At 49.2% G+C, this 15,000-nt stretch overlaps 1 protein-coding gene across 1 annotated transcript in view; it reads right to left on the reverse strand.

Moving 5' to 3' along the window:
- Window positions 1-15,000, reverse strand: part of LOC311313002 (chloride channel protein 2-like) — a gene marked incomplete at its 5' end in the record, with an annotated part of 240,753 nt that overhangs the window by 100,984 nt on the left and 124,769 nt on the right. The gene's annotated exons all lie outside the window — the stretch shown is intronic.

Raw genomic sequence — 15,000 nt, forward strand, 5'->3', positions numbered from 1 at the left:
TTGGACCAAAACGGAATGTGAAATAACAAAAAAGATAACTATTGTTTTGGAAACCTTTGCTTGATCAAAAGTAGAAAATTTGTATAAGTGTTTTGTTAAGTTTATTTTTGTGAGAAGATATAACGAGCATGACATCGGAAAAGGATTGGGAGAGTTCAGACGGAGAGGCTTTACTCTGAAAGGCATGGCAGAGGAGGCTGTGCGTTTGCACTCCGCCCGGTCAGGGAAGATGTCCCACTTAACACGGAGAATGAACACTGTGAATAACTTGATGGCCGATAAAGACTTTCTAGAGGAAGTGAAAGGAAACATGACAAAGTTTATTGCTTTTTACGAGGAATTTAAAGTTTTGCATGACTCATATGTTGAACATATAGATCAGGGGTGTCAAACTCAAATACACAGTGGGCCAAAATTTAAAACTTGAACAAAGTCGCGGGCCAACATTGAACAAATGAAAATTTTAATATGGACCCAAACAAGTTTTGCTTTAACATTGAATATGGAACAAGCAACGCTTATTACCATACAATATATAACTTAATAGTGCAGACATGCAAAATCGAATTTCAAATAAAAAACACATCAATGGCATTCATTTATAAAATAAAATTTAAATAAAAATCGTATGCCTCTTTTCTATTTGCAGCCTTCTGATTTAAATATCAAAATAAACTTTTTTCACAGGCTATTAAATTCAAAAATAAAATAACAATAATTAATGAATCAACCATTCAAGCCCCTGCCTTAGAGTAGCAAGAAAAAGTGCATAAAGAAAACGTTAATTATTGCTCAGTTTGCTACACACTGATCTAATCTGATGTGCCCAAGCCAGATACCTGGCATCTCTTCTTGGATGCTAGTTCATCAATGTCTGGACTCAGGCTCTGAGCTGAGGAAATCCTCAGTATCGAGTGAAGGTGTTCATCAAGTCAGACGTCTCCTGTGAGATGTTTTGGTCATCTTCATCGACGAGAAAAGTTGCTCACATAGATAAGTGCTGCCGAACATGGAGAGCATCTGAGCAGCTTGGGTGCGGAGCTGGGGCATTGTGTCAGGGATGAACTGCGTTTTTATGGTTTGGCAGCAGGGGAAATGGCCAGGGTTTCCTTGCAGCATCTGGTTCTCCCACAGGCACAGTTTAGTTTTAAAAGCCCTCACTGCAGCGTAGGCTACATGTCTGTGATGATGCGTCCCCGCCCCTGAAGCTGCAGGTTCAGCGCATCGAGATGGCTCGAGATGTCACACAGAAAGGCCAGCTTACACAAAAACCTTTGCTCCCGGAGCTCTGCTGTGTCCTTCCCTTTGCTTTCCAGAAACTGACATATTTCCTCACGCAGCTCGAAAAATCTGTTCAGTACTTTTCCTCGGCTTAACCATCTCACCTCTGTGTGATAGCCTACGGCACGTCTGCGTATTCCGAACCACACTCCTCCAGAAAAGACTGGCGGTGATTCAGACCTTTGGCTCTTATAAAGTTAATAACTTGTGTTACTGTGCTCATAACATGTTCGCCATTTTTAAGAAGGGGTAACACGGCTACAGTTGTAGTATGAGATTGCTATGACTACTGTCACAGAAGAGAGGGCGTTTCTGGGTCCTGTCTTGATTGACGCGCCAAAACAACAGCAGAGCATTGTAAGATTTGTAGTATTAGCGGTGAATGCGCTGTATAATACTGGCGGGCCAGCTCTAGTAGTCATTTGGTATTGCCTCGCGGGCCAAATATAATTACACTGCGGGCCAAATTTGGCCCGCGGGCCAGAGTTTGACACCCCTGATATAGATGAAGACGCACGAAGGGATGACAATGAAAAATGGTATCGGCCCAAACTCACGCAAGTGGACGCTTTCCTCTCCAATGTGTCACGATGGATATCACTTGTTGAAAACCCAGAGGCTTCCGCCTCTGGTCCACCACTTCAGAAAACCCCTGACACCCCTGTCACTGTCCCTCAGCAAGAGGATTTAAAGGATGCAAGTTTATTCCAACAAACTGGTCACATTGACACTGATTCAGAATCAGTCCATAACAGACGGTCATCAATTAAATCAGTCAGTACCAGACGGTTGTCAGTCAAATCAACCTCTTCATCTTTGAGCATTAGTGCAGAGGCAGAGAAGGCAGCTTTGATTGCCAAGAAAAACATGCTTTAGAAGAGCAGGAACAGCTATTTAGAAAAAGAAGAGAAGCTTTAGAATTAAGCACAGAGATAGAAGCAGCGAATGCAAAAATCAACTACCTGAAGGAGCAGGAAGGTTTGGTGTAAAGTCTTGTACAGGCTGGTGCAGACTCAGAGCAGGATAGGGTGGAAAGTTCACTCTTTGATCCAGCAGTATGAGGCCTAGTCATTAGACCCAAGGCAGGTGTTCAGGTACAGTTTCCCACTACTGGTCTAGGTACAGCTATGCCTCAAAGGCAGTTGGCTGCCCAGCCTACAGCCAGCAGTGGAGCTCAGCCTCAACCTCAGCAGGCCACAGCTCGCAGTGCTCCGCCCGCTATCCTCCAGCCTCAACCCCAACCCCAGCCTCATCAGGCCACAGCTCACAGTACTCCGCCTACTACCTTCCAACCTCAACCTTGGCGGACCTCAGCTCAGTTCGCCTGCCATTCGCCAGCTGCAACCTCAACAAACCTCTGTTCACCATGCTCTCCCTGTCGCTTCCCAGTTTCAACCTCAGCATACCTCACATCAGAGTGCTCCCCCAATCAGCTCCCAGTCACCTGGAGCACAGTCACAATGGCAAGTTCCATCCACACCGAGCTCAACACAGGACAATCACCTGAACAAAATTCTGTCTACTCTACCACAAGGAAGCATTCCACTCTTTGATGGACAAATCCTGGAGTACAAGTCATTCATCCACTCCTTTGAGCACATGATTGAGAGTAAAACGGACAATGACAGAGACAGGTTGCAATTTCTCATCCAGTATACCAAGGGCCAAGCTCAAAAGCTAGTCAAAAGCTGTGAATACATGTCACCAGATAGGGGCTACCAGAAAGCAAAAAAGTCACTGTTCTGGCCCCATATTAGAGCAGAGGATTCAAAGTCGCTGCAAGACTATGCCATGTTCCTCCGGAGCTGCTGCAATGCAATGGAGGAGATGGAGTACATGGAGGAACTGGACATAGTGTCCAACATGAGAAGCATCGTGCTTAAGTTAATTTAAACTCAGGAAGAAATCGCATCAGAGCCTATGTGCAGCAGGAAGAGCACAACCGCAGGGTGAGGGTTTTAGATCTGGTCAGCTTTATAGAAAAGTAAGCTCACATGGCAGCCCACCCAGTCTTTGGATACCTTCAGGACCATTCAGTCAGCAAAGGAAAGGCTAGACCCCCTGTAAAGTCACAGGTCACAAAGTCAGCAGTTTTGCCACATGTGTTGCCACTGCCCCTAAAGAGTCCAGGTTTTTGTAGTGGTAGGCATGCTTTAGTTGTGTTAACAATTCACCAAGAAAACACACTGAGACAAGCTCAGCTGCATAAAGAGCAAGGGTATGTGTTTTGGTTGTCTCACAGTAGGCCGCATGAGTTCAGATTGCACAAGGTCTCTCACCTGTAGTCTATGTAAGCAAGCTCACCCAAGTCTCCTACATATTGACAGGAAAGATTTAGTATATAAGGAGATAAAGTATCTAAGGAGGCAAAGGGACCCTCTAGTGTTGTTAGTCCGTACAGCAGCAGGGCTATGTGGCCATATAGACCAAGGAGACCAAGACGGTGTGCTGTCCATTGTTCCAGTCAATGTTAAGGCAGGAAAGGGCAGCCAGGTCTTGTCGGTGTATGCTCTCCTGGATCCTGGATCCTCCACCACATTCTGCTCTGAAGATCTCATGTCCCAGCTCAATCTAAAAGGAGGAAAATCACACATCCTACTTCGCACAATGAACCAGGAAAAATCTGTTCCAACTCATGTCATAACTGGACTGGAAGTTTCAGCACTGGACAGCGAGAACTTCCTACCACTTCCTGATGTCTTCACTCAGAAAGAAATGCCAGTTACCACAAGCAGCATCCCCAAACAGGAAGACGTGGCACAATGGCCGTACCTAGGTAAGGTCAAACTTCCTAGCATCAATTCTAAGGTGGAGTTGTTGATAGGCACGATTGCTCCAAAATTGTTAGAGCCATGGGAGGTGATCAATAGCCGAGGTGAGGGCCCCTACGCAGTCCGAACACTATTGGTATGGGTTGTAAATGGGCCACTTAGAGGGGGGGATGGCAGCACAATGAGTGCAACAGTGAACAGAATTTTGGTTGCTAATCTGTTAGAGCTTCTGATTTTGCAGTACAACCAGGATTTCAGTGAGCTAGCGTAAGAGGAAAAGACAAGCGGTTTATAGGGATAGCCAATGAGGCAGTCCTACAGGAAGGACACTACAGTCTGAAATTACCCTTCAGGAAAACTACAGTCAACATGTCCAACAACCGCCCAATGGCAGAACAGCGCCTCCAAAGCCTAAAAAGGAAAATGGAAAAGAACGAGCAGGAGTATGTTGCCTTCCTCAATGACATCCTGGAGAACTATGCTGAGGAGGTCCCAGAGAAGGAACTGAGCCAGCCAAAGGTTTGGTATGTACCACAAAAAGAAGAAGCTCAGGGTGGTCTTTGACTGTGCCTTCTACAAAGGTGTGTCCCTCAACACGGAGCTACCTGTACTGCACGGTCCTGACCTGACAAACTCTCTAATAGGTGTCCTTTTGAGGTTTAGGAAAGAACCCATTGGGGTCATGGCTGACATCATGTCAATGTTCTAACAGGTCAGGGTAGACAGGTCACAGGTAGACTATTTGCGCTTCTTGTGGTGGCCAAGGCTTACGACCGGGTCCCTCGAGAGGTCTTGTGGAGGGTTATGCGGGAGTATGGGGTGAGGGGGTCCCTACTTAGGGCCATCCAATCCCTGTACACCCAGAGCGAGAGCTGTGTCCGGGTCCTCTGCAGTAAGTCGTCTTCCTTTCCGGTGGGGGTTGGCTTCCGCCAGGGCTGCGCTTTGTCACCAATCCTGTTTGTGATTTTCATGGACAGGATATCGAGGCGTAGCCGTGGGGAGGTGGGTTTGCAGTTTTGTGAGCTGGGGATCACGTCGCTGCTTTTTGCAGATGATGTGGTCCTGATGGCATCATCTGCCTGTGACCTCCAGCACTCTCTGGATAGGTTCGCAACTGAGTGTGAAGCGGCTGGGATGAGAATAAGCACTTCTAAATCTGAGGCCATGGTTCTCAGCAGGAAACCGGTGGCCTGTCCGCTCCGAGTAGGAAATGAGTCCTTACCCCAAGTGAAGGAGTTCAAGTATCTGGGGATCTTGTTCACGAGTGAGGGAACCATGGAGAGGGAGTTTGGCCGGAGAATCGGAGCAGCTGGTGTGGTTCTGCAGTCGCTTTACCGCACTGTTGTGACGAAAAGAGAGCTGAGCCAAAAGGCAAAGCTCTCGATCTACCAGTCTATCTTCGTCCCCACCCTCACCTATGGTCATGAAGGATGGGTCATGACCGAAAGAACGAGATCACGGATACAAGTGGCCGAAATGAGTTTTCTCCGGAGGGTGGCTGGGGTCTCCCTGAGAGATCGGGTGAGAAGTTCAGTCATCCAGGAGAGACTCGGAGTAGAGCCGCTGCTCCTTCTCGTCGAAAGGAGCCAGTTGAGGTGGTTCGGGCATCTAGTGAGGATGCCTCCTGGGCGCCTCCCTAGGGAGGTGAGGCCGCAGGGTAGACCCAGGACTAGGTGGCGGGACTACATCTCCGCACTGGCCTGTGAGCGGCTAAAGATTCCCCAGGCAGAGCTGGTTGATGCTGCTAGGGAAAGGGATGTCTGGGGCCCCCTGCTGGAGCTGCTGCCTCCGCGACCCGACCCCGGATAAGCGGATGAAGATGGATGGTGGTGGCGACAAGGAGATATCAGTCAGTGCCCAAGGGAGGATGACAAGGATAGCCTCCCCATTGAAAGGGCTACAGTGGTGTGTTGACTCTGACACCTTCCAGTTCAACATCAAGCTCATGCAGAAGCCACACACCTGCAGAGGCATCCTTGCTGTTGTGAGCTCGATCTTTGACCCACTTGGCTTTCTGGCCCCTCTAATCCTCCCAGCCAAGCAGCTGCTACAGGAGCTCTGTTTCGGGTGGGATGAGCCCTTACCCCAAGGTCTCTTGGACCAGTGGATGGACTGGAAAAACAGTCTTGCAAGCCTCAAGCATTTCAGTGTTGCACGTTGCTGAAGCCTGAGGGCTATGGAACCACAAAATGTACACAACTGCATCACTTTGCAGATGCCAGCGAAGGTGGCTATGGCACAGTGAGCTACATCAGGCAGGTCACCTCTGAGGGAGTTGTGTATGTTACCTTTCTCATAGGAAAGTCCAGAGTCCTCCCAATAAAGCACATCACAATCCCACGACTGGAGCTGGCAGCAGCAGCTCTCTCTGTGAAGGTGGACAGAATGCACAGAAAGGGGTTGTACCTTGACCTGCAGCCCTCAGTCTTCTGGACAGACAGCCAGTTTTGAAATACATCCGGAATGACCAAACAAGGTTTAAAACCTATGTAGCCAACAGAGTCTCACTCATCCGTGACAACACAGACCTGTCTCAGTGGAGATATGTGGGCAGCAAGGACAACCCTGCCGACGATGCCTCAAGAGGGCTAAGTGCTAGAAAGTTCATGCAACAAAGTAGATGGATACATGCCCCTGACTTCTTGAGGAAGGCAGAGGAAAGTTGGCCCGTGGAGGAAGTCTCCTACAGATTCATGCTCTACAACATCAGGAGGATTCGCCCTTTCCTCACTGATGAAACGGCGCAGGTACTCATCCAGGCCCTGGTCATCTCCCGCCTGGACTACTGCAACTCTCTCCTCGCTGGGGCCCCAGCGTCAGCCATTAAATCTCTGGAACTTGTCCAGAAAGCCGCTGCTCGCCTGGTGTTCAACCACCCCAAGTTCTCCCACACAACTTCCCTCCTCCGTTCACTACACTGGCTCCCTGTAGCGGCTCGCATCCAGTTTAAAACTCGCTAGGCGCTAGCCTACAGGGCAATGAAAGGAACAGCCCCCTCCTACCTCCAGGCCATGGTCAAACCCTACACCCCCTCCCGACCGCTACGCTACCTCGGGGCGACTGGTTGCTCCGTCACTCCGAGGCTCCTGCGGTCGATCGACACGGTCACAGCTCTTCTCTATCCTGGCCCCGCAGTGGTAGAATGAACTGCCCACTGATGTCAGGACAGCAAAGTAGCTGCCCATCTTTCGTTGCAGGCTCAAAACTCATCTCTTCAAGAAGTACTACAACAATCCTCCCTCCTAAGCACTTATTGTATTGTATTGCACTGTACTTTAGATTGCTTTTCTTGCACTTTGCCTTCAGCACTAGATTATGCTCTTAGTCACTTGTTTTAGAAAGAAGATGCACTTGTGAGTTCTGGCAAGTAGTAGTACATTGGCTTTTCCTACGTTAAATGCAATTATTGTTAGTCGCTTTGGATAAAAGCGTCTGCTAAATGACTGTAATGTAATGTAATGTAAAGTATTGGGCTCTAAGTCAGTGTCACAGGATGATCCAGAGGTCAGGAGAAACACCACCGTGTTCACCACAAGTAGTGAAGAACACTGAAACCCCCACCGACCAGCTTCTTTCCTACTTCTCGGTCTGGACGAGGCTCCTTAGAGCAGTGGCATGGTACCTTAAGCTAAAGAACACTCTGATGTTGCTTGCCAAAAGGAGAAAGGAACTTTCCCCAGGTCACGCTGCTACCCGCTCACACAGCCAAAAGGTGAGCTCTGAACTCAAAACCTTCAGGACCACACTTGGTGGGCAGCGCCTCACAGTGAAAGACATTTCACAGGCAGAAAGGTCCATCATCATTTATGTTCAGAGACAATCATTCTCTGTTAAAATGACCACATTGGAAACAGCCCCATCTACTGTATGGAAGAGCAGTAGATCTGCAATGCCTTATGAGACCAAACACCCCTGTATCCTTCCCAAAGATGCTCACATTTCAGCTCTCCTGCTCAGACACATCCACGAACATTCTGGACACAGTGGTAGGAACCACATGCTTTCTGAGTTCCGGAGGAGATTCTGGGTTGTGAAAGGAAACTCAGCAGCCAGAAGCGTAATCTCAAAGTGTGTCAACGTGTGAGAGGCAAAACAGAGGAACAGAAAATGGCAGATTTGCCACAAGAAAAAATCCTCCCTGACCTCCCTCCCTTCACCAATGTTGGATTGGACTATTTTGGCCCAATTACAGTGAAAAGAGGAAGGAGTATGGTCAAAAGGTATGGAGCCCTGTTTACCTGTATGAGCAGTAGAGCTGTGCACTTAGAAGTAGCCTACTCGTTAGATACTCACTCATGCATTCATGCCTTGAGGAGGTTTATCTGCAGGAGAGGGCAGGTTAAGAACCTCAGATCAGACAATGGTACCAACCTGGTGGGTGCTCAGGCCGAGCTCAAGAAAGCCCTGAGGTCGCTGGACGAGGGGAGAATTCAAGGCGCACTTCTTTCTGATGGAATCCAGTGGTCTTTCAATCCGCCAGCGGCCTCACACCACGGTGGAGTCTGGGAGAGACTCATTACATCTGTCTGGCAAGTCCTAAACTCCACTCTCCATCAGCAAACCATCGACGATGAGGGCCTGCACACAATCTTCTGTGAAGCAGAGGCAATACTCAACAACCAACCCCTGTCCACGGTCTCCTCAGATCCACACGATCTAGAGCCACTGACCCCAAACCACATCCTCCTGCTAAAAACCCAACCCATCCTTCCCCCTGGCACCTTTCAGAAATCGGACCTTTATGCCAGGCGCCGCTGGAAACAGGTCCAGTACATGGCTGACCTCTTCTGGCACAGATGGACAAAGGAATACCTTGTACTGCTCCAGGAAAGGCAGAAATGGACTCAAGTGAAGGACAACTTGAAGACAGGAGACGTGGTCCTGGTGGTTGACCCAACTGCCCCACGGGGCTCATGGCCATTAGGCAGGGTACTGGAGACCAAGCCTGATGGAGGAGGTCTGGTCTATAAGGGATGTAATGTATATACTTTATTTGCCTAAACATGTTAACCTTCTGTTTAATTCCATGGCTCCTTTTCATGTAGCTATTTATGTAACTGATTCCGTAGAGAACAATTAGGGGCCGGTGTGTAGAAGCCATGTTTAGGTTTATGTCCAGATTTGAGGCTAATTTGTGTGTGTCAGTGTGCCCCCCTGTAGGTGGTGAGCGCTCCCGCATATAGGGTAGGGGTGGGAGAAATTGCATATTTTCCTTTACGGCATAACAGCCATATTTCATCCGGTTAACCGGTTACCCGTTTTGCAATTTGCATTAATAAATTAGACTAAAATAGGCCTAACGTTACCTGGGTTTTGATACAGGCAACTTTGCAAAAAGCATGAGAGGTGCACTTATAGAAATTCCTACTATCAATGATAATAATGTGACAAAAACACCACGATGAAGAGAGAAACACGCTTCAATAAACAAGTGCAACAAACAAAAATGGACACGGAGACACGGAGCCTGCATTGTGCATTCAGAAAATTATAGCCCATATATCAGAAGTTGTCGGCTCGAAAAAATCACGGACACAAGTCTGATTCAATCTCTAAAATAAAACACTATAGGCCTGTAGGCCAACTCGGTCAAACCATCTGCACTTGATCCCGTCTCGCCTATCCTTACGCATAAGAGCTCTGTCAAAACCAACAACGAACTACTCTTGATATGACAAAACAATAAACATTTGTCAGGAATCAGGATCAGATGAATATATTCGGTTAAGTGTAAGATGAAGCTGTAGACTTCTTCACTCGTCCCTTTTCCCTAGCGAGCCTTCCTACGAAACAAAAGACAAGACGGAATAAAACAGCATTATTATAACGAAGGAAGAAGAACGGCTGAACGCGATCACATCGTCACTTGCATTACGTCCATAGAAACGGACTCGACAGATCAATTTAATTTAATAATTATAGAGGCTTTTTGTTTTATTATACATGATTTAAATTGCAAAAAAAGAAAAAAAAAGAATACAGGTTAGTGATTTTTAGTAACCGGTAAGGCATTTGAAGGCTCTCCAATACGATTAACCGGATTACCGGTTAACCCCTCCCACCACTAATATAGGGGTGCATGCAACGCGCAGCATGGAGAAGGCGGATACAGCAGATACCGTCATTGACCTCAGCCTTAGTAGCAGGCACGGCCTCATGCCAAACATTTAAGATTTTCTATTTGTTATATTTATTTTTGTGAAGAAACGTGAGTAAAGAGCAACAGTCGACTCATCTCTGGATCAATGGATTAATGGATGGATTTATTGAGGAATGGACACAATGTTGACATGGAGAAAGGCTGTGAGTCTGACAACTGAACCCGCACTCTGAACGTGGTACAATTTTTATGTAACGGTCTGTTCCTCAAACGTGATTGGTTGGGCGCCAGCCAGGGCAGGGGAACCCTGGCAATATTTATAGTTTGTCTGAGTCCCAGGCTATTACACAGGATGCATGTATGTACTTCACATGAACCCTCAGCAAGCTTATAAAGAATAACACATAAACACAATGGCACACGTTTCATACATATATTCTGACCCACACCCGGCAACAACTGAAACACAATCCAACTCCCACCAGCAGGGGCAATGTCCCAGAAGTCCAACAGTGCAAACAATGTCCCAAGATTCCAACAGTGCAAACAATGTCCCAAGATTCCACCAGCAGGTGGCACCACCCCCAAGTCCTTGAATATCGCACCACACGGAAGTCCTTTATCCAGTCCACTCTGGCGTGGTAAACAACAGTAGAATAGTCACAGTTCAAAAATACAATCACAGCGCAATTCGTGGGTCCATCCGTTCACCCACGCACAAACACCCTGAGTATTCCACAGTTGCGGCAGAGATCAATCCCGGCCCAAAACGGTAAATCATACAATCAGAGCCACCGCACAAAGAAAATAAACGGATCAAACTAACTTAAGTTTAGGCTGCGGATGACGTCACCCCCCCTTTTTCCCTCGAATGCGGAAGACCGGAGGAGCCGGCAACGGCCCGTGTGTCCCCCCTCGAAATCCACCGAAGGAATAAACAATGATCCTCCAAAATAGTATTCCACTGAGGTATGTGGAACATAAACCTTCCGTAGGCTTCCTCCCGTTCACGAGGCTACAATCCACCGCGCAATCGACTGGGGTTCCGGGTTAGGACTCTCGCTCGTCAGACGAAGGTAAGGCTCTGTGCACACCCTTTGCGCTACCATACGATTGACTCCATCTTTCAATTTCCCGGCTAGCTATACCTACTTCCCATTGGTAGGAGGCGGACACCGGACTAACAGGTATACATATTCATGAGCCCAAATGGGAACGTGCTCCATGAACGGGAACGGGCAGAACACGTTACACACCCCCCCCCCTGAAAAAAACAGCCAACTGCCCAGGAGGGTGGCAACATCGATGGTCCTCCAACATGAACCGGTAAGGCCCTTTCCCTCACCGTTGTCCTTATTCGTTCCTCCTCCGTATTCTTTTTTCTTTTTCTTATTTCATTTCTTTCTTCTTCATTCTTTTTTTATTTTTTTATTTATATCATGTCCACGTCCAAACACACATATAAACCTGTCCGATCCAGGTCTCTACTGAAATCCCAGGAAGTCCTCGTCCTCGCTGTCCTCCTGGAATATATCCATGACCCGGCGGCGTTGCTGCTCATCATGTATGGAGGCGGAGGGGTAGCACGGTTTCAGCCGGTTCACATGGACTGCCTTGGCGTCCCCACCCGTCGTCTCCAATGCCACCTCGTAGGTCAGCGGACCGGTCCGCCGGACAATGCGATAGGGCCCGTTCCATCGGGGCGCCAACTTGGCCGAGAAGGACCTATCCGCCCGGGAGTAGGGGTGGGAGCGTAGCCACACTCGGTCTCGGTCCTTGTAGGTGACTTCTCTCCTCCTCAGATCGTAATAATGTTTCTGCCTTTTCCTGGCAGTCTCCAGCTTAACAGCGACATATTCTTTCAGGTCGCAAAGCTGGGAGACCTTGTCATAGGCCGGAGCGTCGGGAGTACACTCCCTCGGTGACACAACCACTTCCAGGGGTCCTCGGAGCGGTCGACCCAAATTGAGTTTGGCCGGTGTCACCCCCGTGGACTCATGCACCGCTGAATTCAGGGCGAACCGAAACTCAGGTAGGAACTGATCCCACTTCTTCTGGTTGTCCCCCACATATGAACTGATCATGTTCTTCAGATTGCGATTTACCCTCTCTGTCAAGTTAGTCTGTGGATGGTATGCGTTGGTTCTCTTCCTGCCGACGTTCCACAGCCGACAGGTGGCTTCGAACACCGACGACACAAACTGGGAGCCTTGGTCGGACAGAACAAAGTCGGGGACCCCCCAGCGAGTGAGAATTTCCCCAGTGAGCAGCTTGGATACGCTCTCTGCGGTGGCGACCCGCAAAGCGAACAGCTCCACCCAGCGGGTGTAGTAGTCCACAAACACCAGCAGATGAACATTTCCCTTGGTGCTTTTGGGGAAAGGGCCCATCAGGTCTACTCCCAGCATCTCCCAGGGCCGATGAACCACTGTCTGATGCAGTTTTCCTGCTGGTCTCCGGGTCTCTGGTTTCTGCCGCTGGCACACAAGGCACTGCTGGACATAGGTCCTGACGTCAGCACTCATCTTGGGCCAATAAGCCAACGACTGCAGCCGTTTGCAGGTTTTATATCGACCCAGGTGTCCAGCCAGGGGGTCATCGTGGAAGAGTTCTAGCAGCTGGGGTCGGAGGGTAGATGGAACAAAAACCTGGTACAGGGTCCGGGTCCGATATGGTAAGGTCACCACCCTGTAGACTTTGTCTTCCAGGATGGTAAACTTGGTGGTCTTGTTGCTGTTGACCTCTCCTGTATCCACAATTTGCTCATACAGGCGGCGGATGTCCGGGTCCTCCTGCTGAGCCTGCCAGATGGCCTCGTCCGAGAGCTGGAGGTTAAGTTCCATGTCCCGTTGGGAGGACGGTAGGATGGCAGCACACATGGGAGTCGGTGGGCAGAGGCTATCCGCCAGGGCGCGGGACAGTGCATCAGGGACGATGTTATATTTCCCTTTTCGGTACTCCACAGAAAAAGTGAATTCCTGCAGCCTCAGAGCCCAGCGAATGAGCCGGGTGCTGGGGTTCTGGGTCTTGAAAACCCAAACCAAAGAGGAGTGGTCCGCCACCACCGTGAAGAATCTCCCCTCCAGGTAAGGTCTCCATTTCTCCAGGGCCCACACCACAGCCAAACACTCTTGCTCTGTAGTAGAGTAGTTTCGCTCTGCGCTGTTGAGGCTGCGGCTAGCGAAGGCTAACACCTCGACCCCAGGCCCTTCTGCTGCACCAGCACAGCCCCTAGGCCTATGTCGCTGGCATCGGTGTATACCACAAAGGGTAGATGGAAGTCGGGGTGACCCAGCACCGGTGGTTGCATGAGGCTGGTCTTCAGTGCCTCAAATGCGGCCTGGCACTCCGGTGTCCAATTAAACCTGGCTCCCTTCCTTTTCAGGGCATTCAAAGGTTCGGCCAGTAGGGAGAACTGGGGCACAAAGGGATGGTACCACTGGGCCATGCAAAGGAACCTCTGGACCTCTTTCAGGGTGGCAGGCACAGGGAACTCCTGGATGGCCCAGGTCTTGTCTTCGTCCACCTCTACCCCTGCAGCTGAGACCACGTGGCCGAGGAAATGGAGCGAGGACCGGCAGAAGTGGCTTTTGGTCATGTTGACTGTCAGGCCCGCGTCCCTGAGGGCATCCAACACCCTCTGGACGTCCTGGAGATGCTGATCCAGAGAAGCAGAGTGAATGATAATGTCATCTAGGTAAACCAGACAGATCGTCCCACGCAGAGTGTGGTCGTATAGATGTTATGTCAACCAATAGTGAGGTCAGCTGTTCCGTACACCTGCTTATCTCTTCCTCCAGGGTCCGCAAGGTCTTGGACAACGGGAAAATGGCAGCACCCAGATCCCCTACCATCTGCTGCTGATGTTGCTGCAGTCTCCAATTCAGAGTGGAAGTAAATTGACTCCTACTGAACTCCATCTACTGTTCGAGGGCTTCCATTAATTTCAACTGTCCCTCCTCCTGAGCCCGCACGATCTGCTGAGTGACAGAATCCAGTGAGCGGTCTAGACGTTCCTGCAGTTGAGACTGCTTGACTGACAGGGCATTAAACCTCTCATTGATTAACACCACTAGTGGGTCTTGTGGTGGTGTTCTTCCACTGGAGTCAGGATCGGGGGCGGGCCGGACTACAACAGGGGATGCAGTAGCAGGCTGAGGTCCTCCCATGGAGTCAGGATCAGGGGCCTGTTGGCCTACCCCAGTTAGCCCTGGGATCAGCGGGGCTACAGGGATATATTCCGTGCGGTCCCTCTCCAGTCCAAATCCGGTGAGGTCCATATCCAACAAACTGTAGGAGGTGGCCTGAGGTACAAGTATTGGGCCTCCTACACCAGGGGGTGCCTCCTCTAGGAGCTCCAATAGATCCCAGCTTGTGCTACCGTGGGTGGCCATTATCTAGTCCAGTGTGTTCTCTTTTTATTTATTTATTTATATTTTTATTTTTTTTCAAGTTTTTTTTTGTTTGTTTGTGGGTATTTACTCACTGGTGCCTGCAGTATCAAGGGGTACTATTGGGGTTATAGGAAAAACCCATCTTCAGTTTTTGCCACTTCACCGGCTGATTGAGTCTCAAGAGATTCGACTTGTCCAATTGCAAGCAACAAGTTTTAGAACGCACCATAGTGTCAAGGCCATTGTTGCGATTTTCTAACCAATCAGCGACTGAACAATTTGTGCCCGTGTGCTGGCGCAAGCGTGTACATAACAATGTGTCAGGCTCTCTGGGTTCACCCGAGGGCTAGTAGGCTACCGGTTAGTTAGTAACCAGTAATGGCTAGTTCACGTTAACAAGAAACGAGAGGCTACTGTACATTGATTTTAGAACAGAAAAGGCAGACGATTGCGG

Source organism: Borostomias antarcticus (assembly GCF_949987555.1).
Source record: "Borostomias antarcticus genome assembly, chromosome: 1".
Classification (NCBI taxonomy): Eukaryota; Metazoa; Chordata; class Actinopteri; order Stomiiformes; family Stomiidae; genus Borostomias; species Borostomias antarcticus.